The following is a 6,141-nucleotide window of genomic DNA, read 5'->3' as shown; positions in this document are numbered from 1 at the left end:
TTCAAATTTGACTACATCCATTCCTAACTGGCTTGGGCAAGTACGTTAACCCTTCAGAATCTGTCTCCCCACATATAAAATGGGATTGATCTTACCTTCTTCCCCCAGATTGACAAGGAATAAATATGAAAGAGGCTGGTTTATAAATGCATATCACCGTAATTATAGGAACAGTCCACTAGGCATTTTACTTGATCCCATTTCAACCTCATAACAGCTCTTTGTGGTTGGTATTATTAACCTCATTTTATAGATTTTGAAACTGAGCTCCAAGGTGGTTAAGAACATGCCCAAATTTACATCTCAGGTAAGTGACGGGGCTTGGATTCTATCCAGGCCTACTCAGAGCAAGTTGAGTCTGGCCCAAAATTATCACGAATGCCCACAGTAACTTCCTGCATTTCTTCAGGGCTTACAATTTGTAAAGAGCTTTTACACCCATTATTCCGTTTGATTCTCACAATGCTCCTAGTTAGCAAGCTGGACAGGAGTTATCATCCCCAGTTTATACACGAGGAAACTGGGGTTCAGAGGGACTCAAGAGCATGCCTAAAACCCCCAAAAGGATTAGTGGCCCTGGGACTCTTATCACAACCTTCTGACTCCCCCGGCAAGAGCTCAGGCCCTCCACCCGAGCGGGACCCCATGACCAGCTAGGGTCCTGTCACCCCATCAGCAGGGCCTGAACGAGAGAGAGGGCTGAGAGGCCCACAGGTGGTGGAGGCCCAGAGGAAGATGGGTGGGGAGACCTGGGGGAGGATGGAGGGAACAGGGAGCGGGCAGGCACAGCAGGAAGCCGGGGGCAGCCAGGGAGGCAGGGCGACCTCCTGAGCCTTGCGGGTCCCTCTCTCCGACGCTGGCTCCACCCACAGGTAGGTCCCAACGCGCCCACCCATGGCCTTGGCCGGCAGGAAGTGGGAAGGAGAGGCCCTGGGGTCCCGGCAGGAGACCCACCTGGGTCCCTCTTCTGTGAGTCTAGAGGGAGGTGGGACGTGTAAAATGGAACTAACCTGGGGCTCAGTACCCAAGGAGCCAGGTGGAGGGGTGAGTAGTCTCCAGCCAGACTCTTTCAAACTGTTACCTCTGGGCCTCAGCGGTCCAGCACAAAGTCTTCCCAAGGTTGGGAAGAGTGGGGTGTGGGGATAGAGGGGAAGCTGGGGGGGAGGGGAGAAAGGGTGATACCCAAGAAGGGGCTGGAAGCCCTGGAGGCCCTGGCCTCAGGAGAACGAGCACTCTGGTGTCGGACAGGGTGGGAGACAGGTGGAGAGTTTCTGGCCCCACGGAGCAGGACAAGAGAAGAGTCCTGGTCCCCAAAGTGCCAGATAGAGCTGCGCATGTAGAGAGCTGCAAACCCCAGCAGGGACAGCAGGATGGAAGTGCAGCGCCAAGACCAGAGGAACACAGCCTCCAGAGTGAGGCCGTCTACTCCATCTTCCTGACTCCAAACCATCACATTTCCAGGACGCTGCTGGGAAGAGTTCTCATTTTCTAGGACCACCAGAACAGGAGATTCCACAGCCGTCCTTCTTTACCCATTTCACAGCCTTCCACCCCACCCTCCTGGAAGTTCTCCCTGACGTCTAACCTACTAGAGCAGTAACTCATTTCCCTTCCTCAATTCTTGGAGATCAACTGCTGAGATTCCAGCATCCCTCCTGGAGGCCTGACCTCTCCCTCAGAGCAGATGCCTTGAGCAGGTGGGGAACAGGGAGGGGAGGAGAATTCTTGCCCAAGGTCCTGAGATACAAGGGACAGAGCCCGGACCAGAACCGGCCTGACTCCTCGCCTTGGCCAGTGGGCAGCAGACCCAGGATTGGGAATCAGATGACCAAGGCCAGGCTCTCCACAACCTGCCTGCAGACCAGAGGCTCCTTGGTCTTCAGGGGGACAGGGGGACAGGGCAGGGCCAAAGCGTGGGTGACTCTGGCCATTTCCCTGGCCTAACATTGTCAATCATTCTCTGCCTCTCTGCCCCCGCCACCCCTGGCGTGGTCCCTGGGGTTACCCCCTGGGCTAATACAGCCATGAACCTTCACCGCGTCATGGACCAGGCCTATACCCCAGGCTGTCACTGATGCCACCTGCCTGTGTCTCTGCAGCTCCCGGGGACCCCTACTCAAAACTCATCCAGTCCCCTCAAGACGTTCTGGGGCAGGAGGCAGGTGGCAGCGGGCAGGGCAGGGTCCACAGGAAGGCAGCAGCGGATGAGCCAGGGAGAGGCCTGAAAAGGGCAGTCCCTGGCTCTGGGGCTCGTTCCAAGCACTTTCCTGGATAGGAGCTGATAAGGATTATTATTCCCATTTTATAGACAAGGAAGGAGAGGCCCAAAATATTTGTGTGCTTTGCTCAAAGTCGCTCAGGTACGTCTTATAGCAGAAGAGGGACTAAACCCGAGACCCACTGCACCCGGTCCACTGCCCTCTATACCACAGTTTCCGGGGTAGATTCCCCAGCCCACGGCAGCTGGGCCAGTGTTACGGTTTCCTGCGGCAGCTCTGCCCTGGGCCCTTACCTGGTGGGGGATGGGAGTAAGTTAACAAGCCCCCAAGTGGGTCCTACCCTTGGCCTCTCTGGGTCTCCTGCAGGCCCAGCCAGCAGTGCCAGAGGGGAGGGAGCTTCTGCTGTGCTGAGTGATGTCTCAGTCACCTCCTGGATTGCTTCACCTCAGTGGTTATGTGGCTGCCACCATGGCTTGTGCCCTGGGCTTTCCGTAGAGACTGTTATTTACCCACAGGCGGCAGCCTGATCTCTGGCCCAGATGCACTGTGGGTCACTCAGAGCACCCGGCATTACAGGGAGCAGAACCCTATAATAAAGTCTCACGCTAGGCTTAAGAATGTCCACCTGCAGTGACTTGAACACGTTTTCATGTCTCTCGGGGCCCCTTCAAGTCCAGCACGAGCTGACTGGGCCTCCCTCGCCAGTTCCGGGCCAGGCTCAGGCTGGGCATACCACAGGCTAGAAGCATCTTGAAAACCCTCTAGTCCAACCCATTTTCCTATTGTTGAGGCGATTAAGGCCCAGAAAGGCAATGTGATTTGTCTAAGATCACACAGCCAGCTGGGGGCAGCGCCAGGACCAGAACCCAGATCTTCTGACTGCCGTCCTCAGGCTGTTGCACACCTCCATGCTCTCCCACTGCCTGCCCCTTCCCAAGCTCCAACAAGGAAGGACCCCTTGTTAGATTTAGGCCCCTGTGGCAGGGTCTCTCTCCCAGTGACCCTGAGAATCAAGGATGTTCAAAGGGTGGCAGCCCAGGCCGGCACCCCAGTATTCCAGGCTACGCAGGACGAGGTGCTCCCCAATCTCCACCGGAAGCACAGGCGGTGCCAAGAAAGATCTGGAGCCCCCTTTCACAGAACTTAAAAAGCCTCCTTGCCTGTTGGGAGCCTGGGGAACCCCTGGACCATGGCAGGGGAGCCTGAACCCCCCTCCAGTGTGGACTGGACTGGATCGGAGTGGTCCATGCTTCTTTCCCTCCTCACTGCCCAACCCAGGCTTCATTACACCTCCAGGTACACAGGGTTCCGTCCTCCCCTCCCCGCTGCCTGGACCCAGAGAAACCGTACAGATACAGGCCCCCTCAGAACCCACAGGCAGATTTCCCAGCACCTCCTGCCACCCAGCCACCAGCACGCCCCACATACATGCAATGTTAACCTCAGGGACCCCAGTCGGCCTGGAATCAAACTGGCCTCCAGACTAAGAAGCCAGAGCCCCGAGGCCCCCCTCACCGCAGGCACAGGAGGCCCCAGGGACTCTTGCTTCTGCTCCTAACCAGCTCCAGGACCTTAAGGACAGTCACTTTCCTTTCTGGGGCCAACCAAGGAAAAGGCTGGACAATCAGCTGTTTTCAAACGAGTTTCTACAGAGCATTAGAAGTTCCGTGGAGATGCCTTGGAGGCCCGCTTGTAGGTAAAGAGCTTCGAGTCCTTTACCCCACTTCAAACAGAGCAGATTAACTTTTCAGTTTTATGCAGTGGGTTCCACATAAGATTTCATTTGCACAAAAGAGGCTGCTACTACAAAGAACTTGAAAATTGCCGGCCTGATCGGGTGCTAAAGTTCCTTCTAGTTTAGGATGCCTCTTATACACATGAAAAAACCACGGGGATCCCTATTAGACTAGAATCAAAATACCTTCCTGCTCATTCATTCATTCATTCATTCATCAAATAGTTTAAAGAACATTGAGTACCCCCTATTGCCAAACAAATAACGTTTGGTTGCCCAGGAACTTGGTGCCTCAGTTTCTCCCCATGCCCCCTCTCTGCCAAGGCTGGGGTGGTAACAGGGCTGCTACATAATGGGGGCCCCATGGACAGTCCTGGGTATTGCTTCCCTATCACAGGAGCCAGATGCCGCCTGGCATCGCCAAGGCCTCCACTTGGCTGACAAAGCCCTGGGTTCCCTGTGCTGGCATCCCTCCTTGCCTGGCTGGACACCGTTCACCCCCGTTGCTGCCGTACCAAGAGGAAGCGGTTTTGCCATAGCGGGACACTTCAGCCAAGTGGCTACCGTTACATCAGTCAGTCTTCCCACCCAGCACCCAGCCTAGAGCCCCGTACACACACTCCCACACATTTCATGCTTACATTTGCCAGGTCACAGGGACAACACAGGGGGAGGCAGGGTGGGATGGGCCCAGTGTAAGGCTGCTTGGCACCAGTGCCAACATGGAACACAGAGGTTTCAGGTGAGGGCTGCATACCTGCAGGGACAAAGGGCAGGTGCCAGGAGTCCTGGGGGTGCCTGCACTTTGGGGTCTAGGGGATAGCAGAGTGACCTGAGCCTACTGGTCTGCCGTCTCGGGAACCTGCCCAGCCCCGTCTAAAGACGGTGCCTCATCCTGGACCAGCCCTGGGGCCTCCAGCCATTCTCAAGTGCACAGCATCTGTGGTCTTGGGCTGACTGAAAAGCTGCTCCACTGTAAGAAGACCCAGGGCTTCCCTGGTGGCGCAGTGGTTGAGAATCCACCTGCCAATGCAGGGGAATCGGGTTCGAGCCCTGGTCCGGGAAGATCCCACATGCCGCGGAGCAACTAAGCCCGTGTGCCACAACTACTGAGCCTGCACTCTAGAGCCCGCGAGCCACAACTACTGAGCTCACGTGCCACAACTACTGAAGCCCGCGTGCCTAGAGCCCGTGCTCTGCAACAAGAGAAGCCACCACAATGAGAAGCCCGCGCACCGCAACAAAGAGTAGCCTCCGCTTGCTGCAACTAGAGAAAGCCCGTGTGCAGCAATGAAGACCCAAAGCAGCCATAAGTTAATGAATTAATTAATTAATTTAAAAAAAAAAAGACCCAGTAGAAGAAAATCCACTCTACAGAGGATTGTTGCTTTATCAGTGGGTCAACTTCACTCTTTCTTTAATAAACATGACACTTCTTTAAGCATTAAGCATGTGACGCCTTTTGAAAAACACAAAGTATGCACTATTCTTCAGGAACAAATGAGCATATCCAGTGTGGCACACCTGTAATCTCACTCTACATGATTCCAGAGACTGTCATGGAACCAGAAAGGGGCCTCAGTGGGCAATTTGTACAACCCTCTCCTTTTGTAGGTGGGGAAACTGAGGCACGGAGAGCAGAAGATATTTGTCCAAATTTAGAGGAGCTAAGACTAGACCCTAGATGATGATGATGATGATGACAATAAATCTTAACTCTATGAATACATGTCTATCTATCTATCTGTCTGTGCCAGATGTTCTTATAAAAGAGACTTATTATGTGAAAGACACTATTCTAAGACCACTTGAAGTAGATACTATTTTTATTCCATTTCACAGATGAAGAAACTAAGGTGCAGAAAGGTTAAGTGATTGGTCCAAAGTCACTGCTGACCTGGAACTTGGTCAGTGTTCTGTCCACCACATCCTGAAGCTTCTCTCTTGAACACAAAGAAGCTGTGAGCCTTCTCCACCTTCTTTCTAAGGTCCTCCTGAAGTCCCAACCAGCTCACACAGGAGCTTCATCAGGCTTAAGTCCATTGGCCACCATCTTTCTCGCTACTTTATTGAGCTGATAGTCAAAAATCACAATGCATCTTTCTGCAATGAAGTCCTCAGGGAAAAAGGCACAGCCTTAGACGACCAGTTACTCCCAGTCCCCTCTTATTCAATTTAATTAGTGTT

This window comes from Eubalaena glacialis, chromosome 10, assembly GCF_028564815.1.
Source record: "Eubalaena glacialis isolate mEubGla1 chromosome 10, mEubGla1.1.hap2.+ XY, whole genome shotgun sequence".
Taxonomy (NCBI): domain Eukaryota; kingdom Metazoa; phylum Chordata; class Mammalia; order Artiodactyla; family Balaenidae; genus Eubalaena; species Eubalaena glacialis.
The sequence above is the reverse complement of the archived record's forward strand: the minus strand, read 5'-3'. Positions refer to the sequence as shown.